Source organism: Lepidochelys kempii, chromosome 1 (assembly GCF_965140265.1).
Source record: "Lepidochelys kempii isolate rLepKem1 chromosome 1, rLepKem1.hap2, whole genome shotgun sequence".
NCBI lineage: Eukaryota > Metazoa > Chordata > Testudines > Cheloniidae > Lepidochelys > Lepidochelys kempii.
In genome coordinates this window covers 111,166,620-111,183,902 of record NC_133256.1, presented here as the reverse complement: position 1 = coordinate 111,183,902, position 17,283 = coordinate 111,166,620, and the positions used below count along the sequence as shown (strand labels likewise).

The following is a 17,283-nucleotide window of genomic DNA, read 5'->3' as shown; positions in this document are numbered from 1 at the left end:
ATTGAAGTTTACAGATAACCCAAAAATTTGGGAAGCAGTTAGTAATAAAGAGGACAGGTCACTGATACAGAGCAGTCTGGATTGCTTGGTAAACTGGGTACAAGCATTTTAATACAGCTAAATGTAAATATATAAACCTAGGAAGAAAGAATGTAGGCCATGCTTAAAGGATGGGAGACTCTATCCTTGGAAGCAGTGACTCTGAAAAAGACTGGGGGAAGGGGGATGGATAATCACTTGAACATGAGCACCTAGTGTGACACTCTGACCAAAAGAGCTAATGCAATCCTGGAATGCATAAAAGGGGAATCTCAAATAGGAATAGACAGGTTATTTTACTTTATATTGGACACTTCTGCAATCACTCTTGGAATATTGTGTCCCATTCTGGTGCCCACAATTCAAGAAGGATGTTGATGACCTTGGTTCTGAGAAGAGCCATAAGAATGATTAAAGGATTAGAAAACCTGCCTTATAGTGATAGACTCAAGAGCTCAAACTATTAGCTTAACAAAGAGAAGGTTAAGGGCTGACTTGATTATAGTATATAAGTATTACATGGGGAACAAATATATTTACTAATGGGCTCTTCAAGCTAGCAGGGAAAGGTACAACATGATCCAATGGCTGGAAGTTGAAGCAAGAAAAATTCAGACTGGAAATAAGGTGTAAATTTTTAACAGTAAGGGTAATTAACCATTGGCACAATTTACCAAGGTTCATGGTGGATTCTCCATCAGTTAACATTTTTAAATCAAGATTGGATTTATTTCTAAAAGATATGCTCTAGGAATTATTTTGGGGCAGTTCTACGGCCTGTGTTATCTACTCCAACGTTTCTCAAATGTGGCCACCATGGCTGCATGTGGCCACCAAAGGCTTTTCTTGTGGCCACAGCCTCCTGGGCAGTGATCGGAGGGTTGGGGGCAAAATAGTGGCCCCTCCTCTCCCTGTTGCTTCAGGATGCACCACCTTGGTGTTTATTGCTGGGGCCACCAACAGGGGTTGGGCCCTGTTTCCCTCTGAAGACTGCTGGGGCACAATGCTGGAGGAGCAGGTGGCAGGGCTCAGGCTTTGGATTTCAGCCCTGGGTTAATGGAATGGCAGGCTCTGGCCATGGGGCTTCAGGCTCCAGCCATCCCCATTGCCTCCCCTGCCCCTCACCAATCCCCCTCTGATTTGCCCCTGGTCCCCACTGCCTCCCCCATCCAGGGCTTAGTTTCTCCCCAGGCTTTCCAGGGCTAAGTAAGGCTGCTGTGGAAGGTGATACTTGTATATTTGTTAGTAAGTCTCTTGTGGAAAGTGATATTATCTGGCAATAAATAAATTACACTGATTTGGACATGTATATGTGCATATTCCCCCCCCCCACACAAATTAAGTAAGTATTTGAGGAAAAATTGTCAGAGCGGCCACCGGCAAGAGTTGGAGGCTGCACTCAAGGGCCACCAAAAAATTTGTCCTGAGAACCCCTTCTAGTCTGGCCTCCTGTATGATCACAATGGCCCCTTATGGCCTTGGAATCTATGAATCAATCACTGGTCAGTTAAGGTGGCTTTAAGGTTGGTTTGTGCGATTGTGGAGGGCAGAAAGTATCTTTAACAGAATATCTGACCAACTATCTCTGCAATGTAACACAGACATTTTCAGTACATTAAGCCAGTAGGTTACACAATGTTTGTATAGCAGCTATGGGAACTTCCACATGCAACATTATGCATATAAGGACTTACCTGTCATTCCTTAATTGCAAGAGATACATACTGAGGAAAAATAATTAAAAACAAAATTAAATATAACATGAAGATTTGCAAAAAGTTTATTCCCTAGTTTATAGCATGCTTCAGGTGCATACAAACTTCCGTGCAACTCAAATAGAATTTTCTATATGCTTGTTTTCTTCAGTATAAAAGTAAGATGATGAAGGTGAACCTACCTATATTTTAGTTCTACATTGCTCCATGAATACAGCATCCGTTAAAGGCTCAATCTTGAAATGTGCTGAGTGCTTCTTCTGAGGGGCTGAACGCTCTAAACTGTTATTGATTTACAGTTTTTGTCTTATTTTCAGTTTGGACCTGATTTCTGAGCAGGGCTGCCCTTTTAGTGATAGACTCAAAGAGCTTGGAGCCCTGCATAGCTTGAGCTGCCACAGAGTGGTGCTGGTGATAGTAAATGGGTCTTGAGTTACCTCCCATCTGGTCGTGTTGTAGGCCAGTGAGTTGCTACCCTATCCTCCCGCGGTCTCCATGCCAGAAGGAGAGATCAGTTTGGCTCACAAGCTGCCAGTTCCAGCAGCTGCTTGTGTTGCTTGTGCTGGGCTCAGCTATGGAATGTTTCTTTAAGTTAAGAAAGATGCTTTTTTGGAAGGTATAGATCATGTGTCTTGTGGTGATAACGTTCACCACGAGAAGTGCCTTATTTCCTATTTGCTTTTGGTTTGTAATTTGTGCGCACACTTTGAAAAAAGTGAGAGATTAAAAATGCTTATTTTAAAACTTTAAAAGCTTCCTCTAACCAATTCTATAGAAAACTACATTAAAAACAAATTAAGTCTCAGTTTTCGATGACTTTTTTCTAAATACCGTGGTGATGACCACGATAGAAAAACCTATGTAGAATAGAAAACTAGAACAGATCATCTCAAAGTGATTATACTTCAGGCCCTGATTCTGCAAAATATTTAAGCATGTGCCTCGCTTTAACACGTTGAGTCCCATGACTAAAGTAACTCGTGTGTGTGTGTGTGTGTTTTTTTGCAGGATCAGGCCCTTGGTCCCTGAGTATATTCTTGCTAGCAAGTTAAAGTAGTATGGGCTGGATGAATGGACTATAAGGTGGATAGAAAGCTGGCTAGATCATCGGGCTCAACGGGTAGTGATCAATGGCTCCATGTCTAGTTGGCAGCTGGTATCAAGCAGAGTGCCCCAGGGGTGGGTCCTGGGGCCGGTTTTGTTCAATATCTTCATTAATGATCTGAAGGATGGTGTGGATTGCATTGTGGTTTGCAGATGACACTAAACTGGGCGGAATGGTAGATACACTGGAGGGTAGGGATAGGATACAGAGGGACCTAGACAAATTAGAGGATTAAGCTCAAAGAAATCTGATGAGGTTCAACAAGGACAAGTACAGAGTCTTGCACTTAGAATGGAAGATTTCCATGCACTGCTACAGACTAGGGACCGAGTGGCTAGGCAGCACTTCTGCAGAAAAGGACCTAGGGGTTACAGTGGACAAGAAGCTGGATATGAGTCCACAGTGTGCCCTTGTTGCCAAGAAGGCTAACAGCATTTTGGGCCGTATAAGTAGGAGCATGCCAACAGATCAAGGGACATGATCGTTTCCCTCTACTCGGCATTGGTGAGGCCTCATCTGGAGTACTGTGTCCAGTTTTGGGACCCGCACTTACAAGAAGGATGTGGAAAAATTGGAAAGAGTCCAGCAGAGGGCAACAAAAATGATTAGGGGCTGGAGCACATGACTTATGAGGGAGAGGCTGCGGGAACTGGGATTATTTAGTCTGCAGAAGAGAAGAATGAGGGGGCATTTGATAGCTGCTTTCAACTACCTGAAAGGGGCTTCCAAAGAGGATGGATCTAGACTGTTCTCAGTGGTAACAGATGACAGAACAAGGAGTAATGGTCTCAAGTTGTAGTAGGGAAGGTTTAGGTTGGATATTAGGAAAAACTTTTCCTACACTAGTACACTAGGAGGGTGGTGAAGCACTGGAATGGGTTACCTAGAGAGGTGGTGGGATCTCCTTCCTTCGAGGTATTTAAGGTCAGGCTTGACAAAGTCCTGACTAGGATTATTTAGTTGGGGATTGGTCCTGCTTTGAGCAGTGGGTTGGACTAGATGACCTCCTGAGGTCCCTTCCAACCCTGATATTCTATGCTTTTATATTGCATTTTCTTGGATGGTCACTAGGAGAGATTGAAAGAAACCACTTTTTGTCAGTTCAAACTGTTGTTTGATACGATCCAGAGATCTGACCCAGACCCTTCGTATTCACACCCTTATCAAGTAACTCATAAGCAAAACATCCTCCCTAGTAATTGAAGAATCCATCCATGGTCAGTGGGATTAAGAAAGCAGGTGGAAGAGCGGCTGGAGTGAGCGATTAGGACCAGTTCTCTCTGTGCACGTCAATAGCTGGCAATTGTTAAGTATAGGATCTGATTGTAAGCACTATTGCTGGATGCTTCTTTAATCCATGGCCCCATTAAAAGAAATCATCGGAACTAACTTTTAGTTAGAAAAAATAGTTTGTTTCCCACCCATTGTTTAAGTAATTGAGAGTGAAAGAAAAGCACTATGAAAAGTATATGGGATACACTTTGTTTTTGTATTTAAAGAAAAGCTTTTAAAGAATCTTTTGCAAAATCAAAGCTCCCACCAACTTCCAGTAAAAAGGCAGAGTTGAAAAATATTTGGCGGTGTTGTGCTACAGTTTATCAGTAAGGCCTTGTCTACCCGGAATTTTCTCCCATTCCAGCCACTAACATGTCAGCAGAAGTACAAAATGTAAGACAAAAAAAAAAAGCTGAGATTTTTCATTGGTAGAGCTGAAATCACGTTAAGCTTTACCAGTGCAAACTTCAGCTTACTTGTCTATATGTGTTGGTTGCACTGAGGCAGCTACACTGATGGCCAGAACAGGAACAGATTGTCCATGTAGGCAAGGCGTAAGTTGCAGGAAGAGACATGATAGCTCCCGAAGAGCAGCACAGGGCAGAAAACTTCCTAAGGCCTGAAGTGTAGCCAGATCTGATTTCATGCAAGAACAGAAAAGTATGCTGGAACCCTACAAAGGCTTATAGCTAAAAACAAAACCCAGACAGGCTTGTATAGGTGTTTGTACCATGATACATACACGTGTGCACAGAAGTGGGCTGAGGTTAATATTCATTTTAAGAATTCTAATGCTGCATTTGAAGCACTTTGCAATAATGAAGCAATATAATGCAATAGGATGTGCATTCCTTGCCTGTCGATACACGCCCCAGGCATTGTATTTTCTACCACTCAGAAAGCATGGGAATGTATAGCCTAATATTGTTTACTGCTAATTTAATATGGCTTCATATGTTAAAAACAGTTTGTGGGGCTTATTACACAACACCATCTAATACAAAAATATGTAATGGTTTAGAAAGATGTTGAAAAATTGTAGAGGAGAAAATGAGGATTTTACTTTGTTACTTTTATCTAATTTTATTAGCTTCCTAGACCCATCAGTCTCCTTCATAATTCCTTTCCACTCCATCCCATGAAACTGGATGACCTTTCAGCAGCAATCTGTGGTCTGGCATCACCTTCCAACTCTCACTGTTTATCTCTTTTTAAAAAAAAATGAATGTCAAAGAGAGACTCCGCATTTCCCTGAATACAAATATCAGAATATGAACCTATTGGGCACACTGAGATCAGCTGCATGAGTGTGTTCGACATGGATATGAGATTAGCAAACAGAAGCATCTCTAAAGCAATGTTATTTATTTGTATTTGTGCACTCTACAATAAGTGTCCATCCAGTTCTCTAGGCACCCTGGATCATTTTTAAAAAAAAACTCCAGTAAACAAACAGACCTATCCATTACTCTGGAATAAATCCAATAATCCAGCAACAACATAAATCCAGCAAGAACCCCTATTGATTGTCCCCTCCAGAGTCTCAGTTCATCACTACCCAGCTGTACCCAACACCCACTTCCTCATGGGCAAGAGAGAAAAGGTGGGTTTTGCAATACTTCCTGAAGTGCTTCCTGAAGACTTACAAACTCAGGCTGTTCAGGACCTACAGAAGAAGTCAGTTCCAAAGTTCTGGGCCCACTGTCAGCCACCCCCTTTTTCTCATACCAAGTAGGCCTCAGTTTAACTCACTGACTGCAGTTGTGGCAGGATGTCAGAGTGAGCGGGATAAGTAGGTCCCAGACCATCTGGGTTTTTTATAAATGAAAACCAACCTTTAAAAATCAATCTGGAAGCCAACAGGCAGCCAGTGCAGGTTGCAGAGCAAGGGTTTAATGTGAAAAGAAACACTGCAAAACAAGTGGGTTGCTGAATTCTGCCTGAGTGAGTTAGGCACCCAAGTTTGAACATTTGTCACAAAATCTTTAGATTCTGTCTTTCCTTGACTGAGTGGTAACTAAGATTTTCCTATTGATTTTTTTATTTTATTTTATTTTTTTTTGACAATGTAGAGGAACATGTAGTTTGTAACTGACACAGTTGTGGGGGGAGCTGCCTACCTATTATTTCTGTTATTTCTCAAGTGTCTATCACCAAAAATATTCAAGTGCTGACATAGTATGGGCTGCAATAAATTGGGTTTTTAAAAGGTATCTTCCTTTCTGATTGGCTGCAATACCATAGAATGATTCTGCACTACATTCTGTATGTCAATGTCTGGTTGTTAAACATTTTATACGATGTGTTTAATAAGAATGTGCAAGTCCCCTCACATACAAATAATGTTTATTAAGTGGGTGTGAGATAAACGACAGCATGTTTTGCTCCATGACATTTGTGCTTATTTGACCAGAGACCAAACTTCTGTCTTTAGAACTAAGTTGAAATATCCCAATGATTTCCAGCAGGTGGCAGATGATCGTGCTTGTAATGAAATCTGGGTACAAATGGTGTGTTTTCCAGATTGTTTACTTAGAAACTTATTTAAATGTACACATTATATATTACATTATAAACTGTGTAATCATTAGTGATAAAATAAGATTGCATAATTGGCACAGATTAGTAGTTACCAGTGCTAATATGTAATTAACTACTTAGGAATTAAGTATCGGATGAAATTTAAAAGCCAAAGCTAAATGGAAAAAACAATCTCATGGATCAAAGAAACTGCTGATATTCCGAAAATCTCCAAATAACCATCTGGCTAATTGTGCTTCCTAGTATAATGGTGTCTTTGCACATGTGCTATGATTGAAGATCATTTCATTGCACAGCAGTGTCTGGAAAATAAGCAATATGGGCTCTGACTTAAATAATTAAATGTTAAAAATATGGGTCCAGATTCTGTCACACTTACTTTCGTGGAGTAGTACCTTACTCCATGAGTTTTCCCACTGACTTCAGTGGTACTACTGTCAGAGAAAGGTATTTCTCAACAAGAGTAAGAATGACAGAATCTGGCCCATGAAGCCCAGATAAGCAGTCCTTTCTGAGAGCCAGGTTGTGATCTCTTTACCCTCATTAGTGAGCAGTTACTCACATGAGTAACCATCATGAGTTCAGTGGCAAATACTCACCAAGGAGAGTAATGGGTTCACAACCTAACCCTCAGACATTGATTTCAATGGGGTTTTGGGTCAAGTAAAAGTCTGCAGGATCTGACCCATAGAAAATGCATGATTGCATGAAAGGTTCCATAAAATATTTATTGCCACATGTGTGGGATGGCTGTGTTATAGTGGTGAAGTTTATGGATGAGTTATGCAGGCCTTCCCAATTAAGTCAATATAAACTTTATACCATCTGTCACTTAATTTTGTTTATGCCATGAAGTTAGGAAGTGATTTTTGAGACAGTGGGGTTTTATCTTATGGGGGGGGGGGGCTTTGAGATTGTGCTCTCTGGTTTGTGCAGCCTTCCCCTGCACTCCGCTCAGTGAGTTTCCACTGTATTTAGGGTCCCTCCCTTTCCATGTTGCTGTTGTGTGGAAGGAATTACCCCGCATGTGCTCCCTACTATCTCCAGAACTCCAGCTACATGAGAGGAGGAGTGAGGGTGAAGGCCTGTGATGTCAAAGTAGTCACCAGCTCAGAATGAACAGGCAGACTGCAGCTGAATTCGTGACATGCAAGCCGTAGGATATGAAGACCATTTAGATAATGGTTGCTTATATATATCATTTGTGAAATACAAGCAATTTTATGATGGTTTTCATGACCACCTATTAAAAAAAAATATGAATGACACTGGGAATTTCACCTTTCTCCAATTTTTTCCTATGTTTATGCCTAATTATACCCATTACTCAAAAGGCTAATGAGGGAGAGACTGGGATGGATATAGCAGTATATACTTATTATGCTGTAATAAAATTAACTGTTTTTCATATTGTACATGGTTATTGCTGCTATTCTCTGCAGTAAGATCATAGTATAATTATAGTAAGTATAATCTTTCTTTGGAAAGACAGAGAAGTTTGTTCCTTAATGGGAGAGCAAAGGTTATTGACATTAGTGCAGCTATGAGCCAGAGGACAATACTTCACCAGTTTAACTACTAAATGTTTAGTGAAGGTGTACTTCATCTAGAACTAAATCCTGTAACGCCCAGCAAAGTGGTTAAGACCAGTTACCATAGCTTACTTAAGTATTAGATTTTAACTTGGAAATTATATTTAGAAGTTAGCTGAGGAAGCCTATTCTTCCTGTGCCAAGAACCATCTAATACCCTTTCTGTCTCCCAGGCTTCCAACTGCAGCGCAGTCTTCAACTGTTCTTTCCTCTCTTCCAATCCATCTATCTGATCTGGCCTATATGTGCTATCTGGCCTATATGTGCCATTTCTATCATGCTCATCACAATGGTATCTAGTCTTCTCCCATTAAATCTTGTCATTTCTTCTTTATTATCGCCAAAAGCTGCCCTTTCCTTACTGTCATTGTTAGTAAATCCCTTGTCCATGCCTTGGTCACCTCTCACCTTGATTACTTTAACTCTTCTTTCTGACCTTGCCTCTTCTCAACGGCAGTGTGTTCAAAATGCTCTAACTGTACAATCTCTCTCTCTCTCTGAATCCCTTAACTCATCTCTTATAAAATCACATTCAAGCTCCTAACCTTCACCATCGTACATAATCTTATCCCTATCCCCATCTTTAATTTCTTCCACCCCGCACCACACACACTGGCTCCCTATGCTTCTTCCAATGCTCCTCCTTACTGCTCCCTTTGTTTTGGCTTTGCACCTTTTTGCCATACTGTCCCGTAAACCTGTACCCCCAATCGTTTCTTCTCATCCTTCAAATCCCTCCATAAAACCTACATCCTGCCAGGAATTCATCAATTCTCTCCCATCACCAATAACCTCTCATTGTTCTCTCTTCCATTAACTGTTGTCTTGTGTTGTATTTGTCTTGTCTTTCAAGACGAATCTCATTAACACAGTCTTCTTTAAACAGGACTAAGTTAACATGAACTAGGTACCTTTTCGTTCGCAACCGCGAGGGAGTTACAGCACTACTAACACACGCTGCACTTCACACTGCCATAGTCTACATTGTGGGGCCGTGAAGACAAACCTTCAGATAGTAAAATTCCTTAATGTAAGAAATATGTTTTACTGTTTATGAAGTGCCAGGCAAATTAAAAATACCATATAAATGATTCTCAATGGATAGTGATAAACCCTGGATAACATGATTCATCCATGCAGTCTGTTATCCTGCCTCTGGTGGTGGTAAGCAACTGATCCTTTTCTAAGGAAAGCAACCCCCAGTACAGAATGGTTTGGGGCCTATTTACCAGAGAGAAACATATCTCTCACCATACCATATTGCTGCAGTTGTGGGCACTGGAATCACACAAGTTGAGTCCCTCCAGGAAATACATAAGGGAGTGTGACGAAGTGGGACTGTTCTTAATGTTTCCTCTGAATAGTGTGGGGGTGCCTCAGTTTCCCCCATGCAGTTTTTAAGTCTTTAGGTAGTGGGTTAAGCGTGTATGATCATTGCAGAGCCCTAGAGGGAAGGTGTGTGCAGGGGTCTGGACACAGAGAATGGCCCATACTCTGTTTCCTGGCAACTGATGGCCTGGGCCCTTCCCCCCTGCAAGGTGAGAGCTAAAGGGTTGGAGAACAAAGGAATCAGGTGACCTCCTGGCCCGGGAAAGGGACAAAGCCCAGAGGAGGAGGAGCTGGAGGGAGTTTCAGTTTGGGGCTGGCCGGGACATGGAGTGAAGGGCAGACGTGGTTGTCTGGCTCACTGCCCCCCAAAATGGACCCAGCTGAGGGGTCCTGTTCTCTGCACCTGCAAGGTCTGTTTTAGACCATGTTCCTGTCATCTAATAAACCTCTGTTTTACTGGCTGGCTGAGAATCACGTCTGACTGCGAAGTTGGGGTGCAGGACCCTCTGGCTTCTCCAGGAGCCCCGCATGAGCGGACTCGCTGTGGGAAGCGCACGGAGGGGCAGAGGATGCTGAATGCTCCGAGGTCAGACCCAGGAAGGTGGAAGCTGTGTGAGCTGTGTGTCCTGCAGACAGGCTGCTCACAGAAAGGAGACTTCCCCAGAGTCCTGCCTGGCTTCGTGGGGGGAGCAGTTCCAGAGCATCGCCCAGGGACTCCGTGACAGGGAGCTGCTGTCAAAGAGTTCTTCATGAGGGTTGCCAGCTTTTAAAGTCACTCCCCCCTTTTTGGTCTAAAATAGCCCAAATAAATGACCTTTTCAGGCATGCTGCAAAATCCATCTATTTTCCCAGCCATTTAGAGAGGAGGTGGGCTGAAGTTTGGAGGCACTTAATTACTGTCTGCAATGTAGGGATCTCATTTTCTGGGTTTGTTTGCTATATATTGATTTGATGTAGGATGAACAGTCCATTTTTATATTAATGTGAACACTAACTATGTAAAAACACTCAGCACTCAGGATGGGCACCTTTATGCATTCTGAATGAATGAATGACTTCAGTTCACAAAGTGTGTAGCCAATTGTGTGCAATTTCACACGGAGATTAGGTGTGGGAATTGGACTCTTTCCTGACCCCTACAGCTGATGAGTTTATGGCCTGAAGCATAAGATTTGACTATTCCTATTATCTTAGCTTGCAAATTAGAGCTACAAATGTTATTAGTGCTCATAAAATGATCCAGCTCATTTTAAAATCGAGCCACATTTGACTCAATTATCAATCCAGGCACTGATTCTCAATTAAAGTATTATTTCCTTATATTTGTTCCAAATCTATTGCCCCCTTAATAGCATTGAGTGTCCCCTTTGTTCTCACATCACGAGACAGGATACAAAGGAGGCACTGAGCAATATTCACTACATGCTTCATCATGTCATCTACCTCAGTCAGGTTCTCTCTAGGACTTCTTTTCAAGCAAGCTTTTACAATCTCTCATCATATGTACATCCCACATACAATTCTCTATCTTCATTTCACTGCACAACAACTTTTCAATTTCTGCTCTGTCTTTTTTAAGGGCAGACAACTGTAGCAGAACACATTACAAAAGAAACTGGTGGATTATCTGTCATTTGATATTGCATGATTTGGGGGCATTGTTTTATGTGTATTTTAATGTAAACAAAGCACTGTTTGTTGTTTTTTTCCTTAATTGTAGACACCTATTCTTTAATGAATTGTCAGCTTTTACCACCCTGAATAATATATTCCAAAGGCTCTGATTCTGCAAAGCATTTATGCATGTGCTTAATTTTACTGTGAATAGTTCCAGTGAAGTCATGGGGGCAAATTAAAGTTAAGCATATGCATAAGTGCTTGCAGAACTGGGGTCTAAGGGTATGTCTATACTACCTGCCAGAGTGGCAGGCAGTGATCTACCCCTGAGCACTCTCCTGTCGACTCCAGTACTCCATCGGAATGAGAGGCGCAGGCAGAGTCGAGGGGGAGTGTCAGCAGTCAACTCACCGCAGTGAAGACACCGCGATGAGTAGATCTAAGTACGACAACTTAAGCTACATTATTCATGTAGCTGAAGTTGTGTAACTTTTAGATGGATTCCCCCACCCCCCACCCGCTGCAGTGTAGACCAGGCATAAGTCTCTTAATCATAGAATCATAGAATATCAGGATTGGAAGGGACCTCAGGAGGTCATCTAGTCCAACCCCCTGCTCAAAGCAGGACCAATCCCCAATTAAATCAGCCCAGCCAGGGCTTTGTCAAGCCTGACCTTAAAAACTTCTAAGGAAGGAGATTCTACCACCTCCCTAGGTAACGCATTCCAGTGTTTCACCACCCTCCTAGTGAAAAAGTTTTTCCTAATATCCAACCTCCCCCTTCAGAAGATCCTGCAAGTTCAGATCCCATCAGTCAAGTGCATTACTTTACACTCTTCCAATATCTGTCATATTGCTGTGATGGTTCTGAGGGCACCCAGGACTGTGAGCCACCTTGTTACTGCCTGCCTCCGGTGAGAAGGAGTCTTGCCTGTGGTAACTGGGTGTTAGCTTCCTAATACCACCAGCCACTCTCCTCCAGGCTATGCCAGCCCTGTTTTTGCCTGGCAGGTTAACAAGCAGTTTACCCCCTCCCTGAGTCGGTGCACTCCTTAGAGAGTCCCCTGTGATATCCAGCCTCTGATGCTGGTTATGTATGGAAATCCCAGGTCCTCTACCTATTTTGTTGCTATAACCCAATTCAGTTGTATGTTGATGCAATGTTACAAGGCAAACATTGCAATGCAGCATCAATAATAATATTTAAGCAAAACTTTTCAAACCTAGGTGCCTAATGATAGGTTCCTAAATCTATCTTTAGGCCTTGGCCTTTATACTGTAAGCACTTTCCATGTTCAAAGCACTTTACAGACATCTACTTAGCCTTCACAAACTACCTCTAAGGTAGATACATATTACTTCCATTTTACAGATAAGGAGAGAGGCAGAGAAGTTAAACAAATTGTTCAAGGCCTCAGAACAAGTTTGTGAAACATGGAAGAAAAACTCAGATGTTTCTATTCCCAGTTATATTTTCAAGACGCTTGACCATGCCTCTCTCAAGATACCACACTATAATAATGATTTCCCTTAATAGTTTCTTATTGCTGTGAGGGACTTATCTAATCAACAGCTTTTTTGAAACATCCTAGTATATTATTACTAGCAGTCATTTTACTTCTTTATTAACTTTTCCAAAGAACAATGTAACATGTAGAAAGACATAACTTCCACTGCAGAAGACATATTGGTTGCCACTGTCAATTCATACACTTATCCAAGTGATGTACTATTTGTATTTAATTCTTTTTTTTTTTTATTGTGTAAAATGAAGTGACTTGGTAGGAACTTCTCTTTTACTGGTGATGAGAAGGATCTACAAAAATATTCAGGATGAGTAAATATATAATAGCAATTTTTTGGTACACAGCACCTAGTAGCTACTTGTTTCGTTAGCTTCTTAGAATATGTTAAAGTAGATTAGAACATTTCATAATTCTGTTTCCTCCCAAATGAAAGCTATCATCTAGATCATTGAAAGAAAGTGATTTCCTTGCCTGGCACAAATGAGTCACAGAAAATGACCTTCTGCATAGTCTAATTTAGTCCCAAGAATCCTCTGCAGAGCTGATATACAAACCCATATGTTTTCAATGAAGAGAAGCACTGAAATATATTGTCATTAACAGAGATATCCACATCCAAAAAGTAGCATTTCACTTTTCCTGGATTTTTTGCTCAGACTGCTGATATCTGCTATCTGTATATATGTAATAGACCACCGCAGTTCACTTTTACAGTTCCACAGTGGACATATAGAATCATAGAATATCAGGGATGGACAGGACCTCAGGAGGTCATCTAGTCCAACTCCCCTCCCCAACTAAATCATTCCAGCCAGCCAGGGCTTTGTCAAGCCTGACCTTAAAAACCTCAAAGGAAGGAGATTCCACCACCTCCCTAGGTAACCCATTCCAGTGCTTCACCACCCTCCTAGTGAAAAAGTTTTTCCTAATATCCAACCTAAACCTCCCCCACCGCAACTTCAGACCATTACTCCTTGTTCTGTCATCTGCTACCACTGAGAACAGTCTAGATCCATCCTCTTTGGAATCCCGTTTCAGGTAGTTGAAATCAAGCAGCTATCAAATCCCCCCTCATTCTTCTTTTCTGCAGACTAAATAATCCCAGTTCCCTCAACCTCTCCTCATAAGTCATTTGTTCCAGTCCCCTAACCATTTTTGTTGCCCTCCACTGGACACTTTCCAATTTTTCCACATCCTTCTTGTAGTGTAGGGCCCCAAACTGGACACAGTTCTTCAGATGAGGTCTCACCAATGTCGAATAGAGAGGAACGATCATGTCCCTCAATCTGCTGGCAATGCCCCTACTTATACAGCCCAAAATGCCGTTAGTCTTCTTGGCAACAAGGGCACACTGTGGACTCATATCCAGCTTCTCGTCCACTGTAACCCCTAGGTCCTTTTCTGCAGAACTGCTGCCTAGCCATTCGCTCCCTCGTCTGTAGCGGTGCATGGGATTCTTCTGTCCTAAGTGCAGGACTCTGCACTTGTCCTTGTTGAACCTCATCAGATTTCTTTTGGCCCAATCCTCTAATTTGTCTAGGTCACACCCCTCTTGTTGGCATCTCCCATTGACTAGTTTAGGTGGGCAACCACCTAGTGTCCTGGCTCTTGTCAATCCCATTCCCAGGTGCCTATCTTCCCCCCACAGGAAGCCTAGGCACCTAACTCAGACTTTGTGGATCGCAGTGTTGTTTTGTGATTTTTCTAAAGTTAGGCATTGTGACAGTGTTGCCACGCAAAAGCCCCTTTGTGGATATTGGGCTTAAGGTGTCTGAATAATCTCCTTTTAACGTTATAAACACGGGGACAAATACTTCCCTACCTCACAAGAGCACTGAGGATAAATTTGCTGTAGAGGGACTGCATGTGTTGTCCCTCCCTCTAAGCAGTAACTTCATCTCCTGAGCATTATTTTTTGTTCCGTTGTTGTGGCTAGGGATTAATTTTTGGCATGGTGTAACAGGCTGGCAGTATTTGCCCAAGATACCCACCCTGTTAGCAGTTACACTGATCCTCTTGGAAATGTTAAGTGAGTTCTGATGACTCACTATCTCAGTGTAAAAAAACAAAACAAAAAAAACAGGGTTTTTTTGTGTTAGCTTGAGATGGCTCTTCTGATGTAAAATCCTAGTGGAAACCAGACTCAGTGCAGTTAGCGGAGGTCACACTACACTCCTAGTGGGGCTGATGTAAAAAAGGTATGCTTTTACAGAAAAGTCACAGCCGTTGTTGGCAGGTAGCTTCTTACCCCACCTGGAAATGAAGGAGGTAGGAGTAGTAGTGACTGTCTACAAAAATAATAAAAGGTAACTACAGGGTGAGCTGTCTGGGAAGTGGGATCCTAGGGACAGCCAATGTTTCAGAGAAGATTTGAGCTGAACTTAATTATCTTATTGTTAATGTATATGGTAAGAAAAATAAAATCCAGGAAGAGGGTGGCTTTGGACTCTTAATGTTTGAGAAGGCTGGGGGATATGGCTGATTATACAGGGGTTAGTTGATTATATTGCATTCTCTGCAACAGGCTGATTATTTTCATGAACAGCTCTGCCTGCTGTAGAGCCAATGTCCATGGCCTTTAGCTGGCTGTGTGGTTTGGAAACTCATGGATTCTTTGGGATTGAGAAGGCCCTAGCAGAAGTATAGACACTCATCACAGTTGGATCATAATCTTAAATAGGGGTGGAGTAGTATAGTTAATATTCAGAATATTAATGTTTTAAAATATTTTTATGGAAAAAAGTGGGTTTTCTGCATGCATGTTTGTAATGTTTATGTTCTGACTACAGAACATCAAGCATTGATAGCACTTTGGAAGGGGAAATGTCTTTGCAATATACCAAGCAGACTGTTCCATGTAAGGCTCAAGCAGCCCCAAAACTCCTATGGTGTGGCAGAGGATAAAGGAGGCCTGTTTGTTCCCTCCAATTTTTAATAGTTTGCTGACTGTGCAGTAGAGCTTTATTTTAAGCATTCCAGCTCTAGTGGGAGCTAGTATAAACTGGCAAATAGATGATGGTGTTGAGTATTTTGACTACTAATAACTGCAAGTAGCTTTTCTTTTCTCTGTATTTCACAGAAGACCACAGGTGGGTACAGACTTGTTGTGGCACAAAAGCTCAGGGCCAAGTCATTCCCTCAGTGATCCTGTGTAACTCATTTCAATTCAATGGGGTTGCCTGGATGAAAATGACAGCAGAATTTGGCCCCATAACTCTATGTAAGAACAGAGTAATGCTAAGCAAACCAAAGCATATATGAATTGAACCATAGTGGCACTACTGACACCTCTGGTCCTTTCTGGCACAACAGAGAAACACAGGAAATACTAGAGGAGTGAATCCGAAACAACTCCTTTTTCCATCACAAGAATTAGCATTCTAAACCAGACTTAAGGCCTAGGCCTGCAAAGGCGATTATTTATTTTGTGAAATTCCTAGACGTGGGAGATGTATCAAAACTATGAAGTGAGGCTAAATATATTATGACACTATTTTCAAGTAGTAGTATGCCAACCACAGAAAGAAAGAGAGAGGGAGAGGTATAATGCATTCTTTGAGGCTGGAATATTATTTAAAGTATACAGCAAGGAAACAGGTTTCTTTAACTTGGTGTTTTCTATAGTACCTTTTACTGGGATATAGAGGGAATTTCCCCTATTGCTAATAAATAACCATGCAAAGGTAACAAGAGTGTCTTTTGTATGAGATTTAAAAACCCAAGGTCCTTTCTGCTTGGTGTGAATGTTAAAAATCTCATAGCACTTTGGATAAGAGGAGAAGTTTGTCTATTTGCGTGTGGTCAAAATTTCCATATGTCTCTCACAGAATGCTGTGTACCAATTGGTTGCCGCTATTGATTGGAGAAGTGGCTGCATTTCAGTGTTGCTAAAAGTATTTTGTGCTATAATATGCTTGAAGTAGAGAGATAAGGGAGTTAGGCAAACAGCTGCTCCAAACTGTGTGTTCCCCTTTGAGTCCATGGGACTAAAATGATTAACCCATTGCAAGTTTAAGCCTTTTTAAGTTCTAAAGGGAGGATTTTGTAAAGCACCGTTGGGATTCTTAAGGACAAAAGGTGCTAGATAAATGTAAATGATTATATCACTAAGTGACAGGTGTCGTTTGGCTGCACAGACAACAAGAGCTGAATCAGTCAGCCAACAATTCCCTAAAATAATCTTGACTTCTTTTTTCAGTCTCTGAACTTGTCAGTTTCCTCTTGGAATCTGCATCATACCTGCTTAGAGTGCAAAATTGAAAAGCCTGAGAGATTTTTCCTCTTACCTGCCCCTCTACTCCTATTACAGCTCCTGACTGTTTCTACTTGCCGTTTAAAAATATTGACCTCTAATACATATTTTTCAAAAACAAGAAAATGAATATATTTTTCCAATAAGACCTCAAGCACTTGATGGGACTGACTCACCATGTTCTTCACAGCCTGTTGTTCCTCCTCCACAAGCTTCCTGCCTCAAGTGAGAGTGACTGCCTTTGGGATTTTTCTCTTGCTTTCTTCCTGCTATCCTTCTGTAGTCTCCCACC

General features: G+C 41.7%; 1 protein-coding gene across 1 annotated transcript in view; it reads left to right on the top strand.

Annotated features, from left to right (window-relative positions):
- The window catches only part of RASA3 (RAS p21 protein activator 3), a 264,785-nt gene that overhangs the window by 46,981 nt on the left and 200,521 nt on the right, over nt 1–17,283 (top strand). The gene's annotated exons all lie outside the window — the stretch shown is intronic.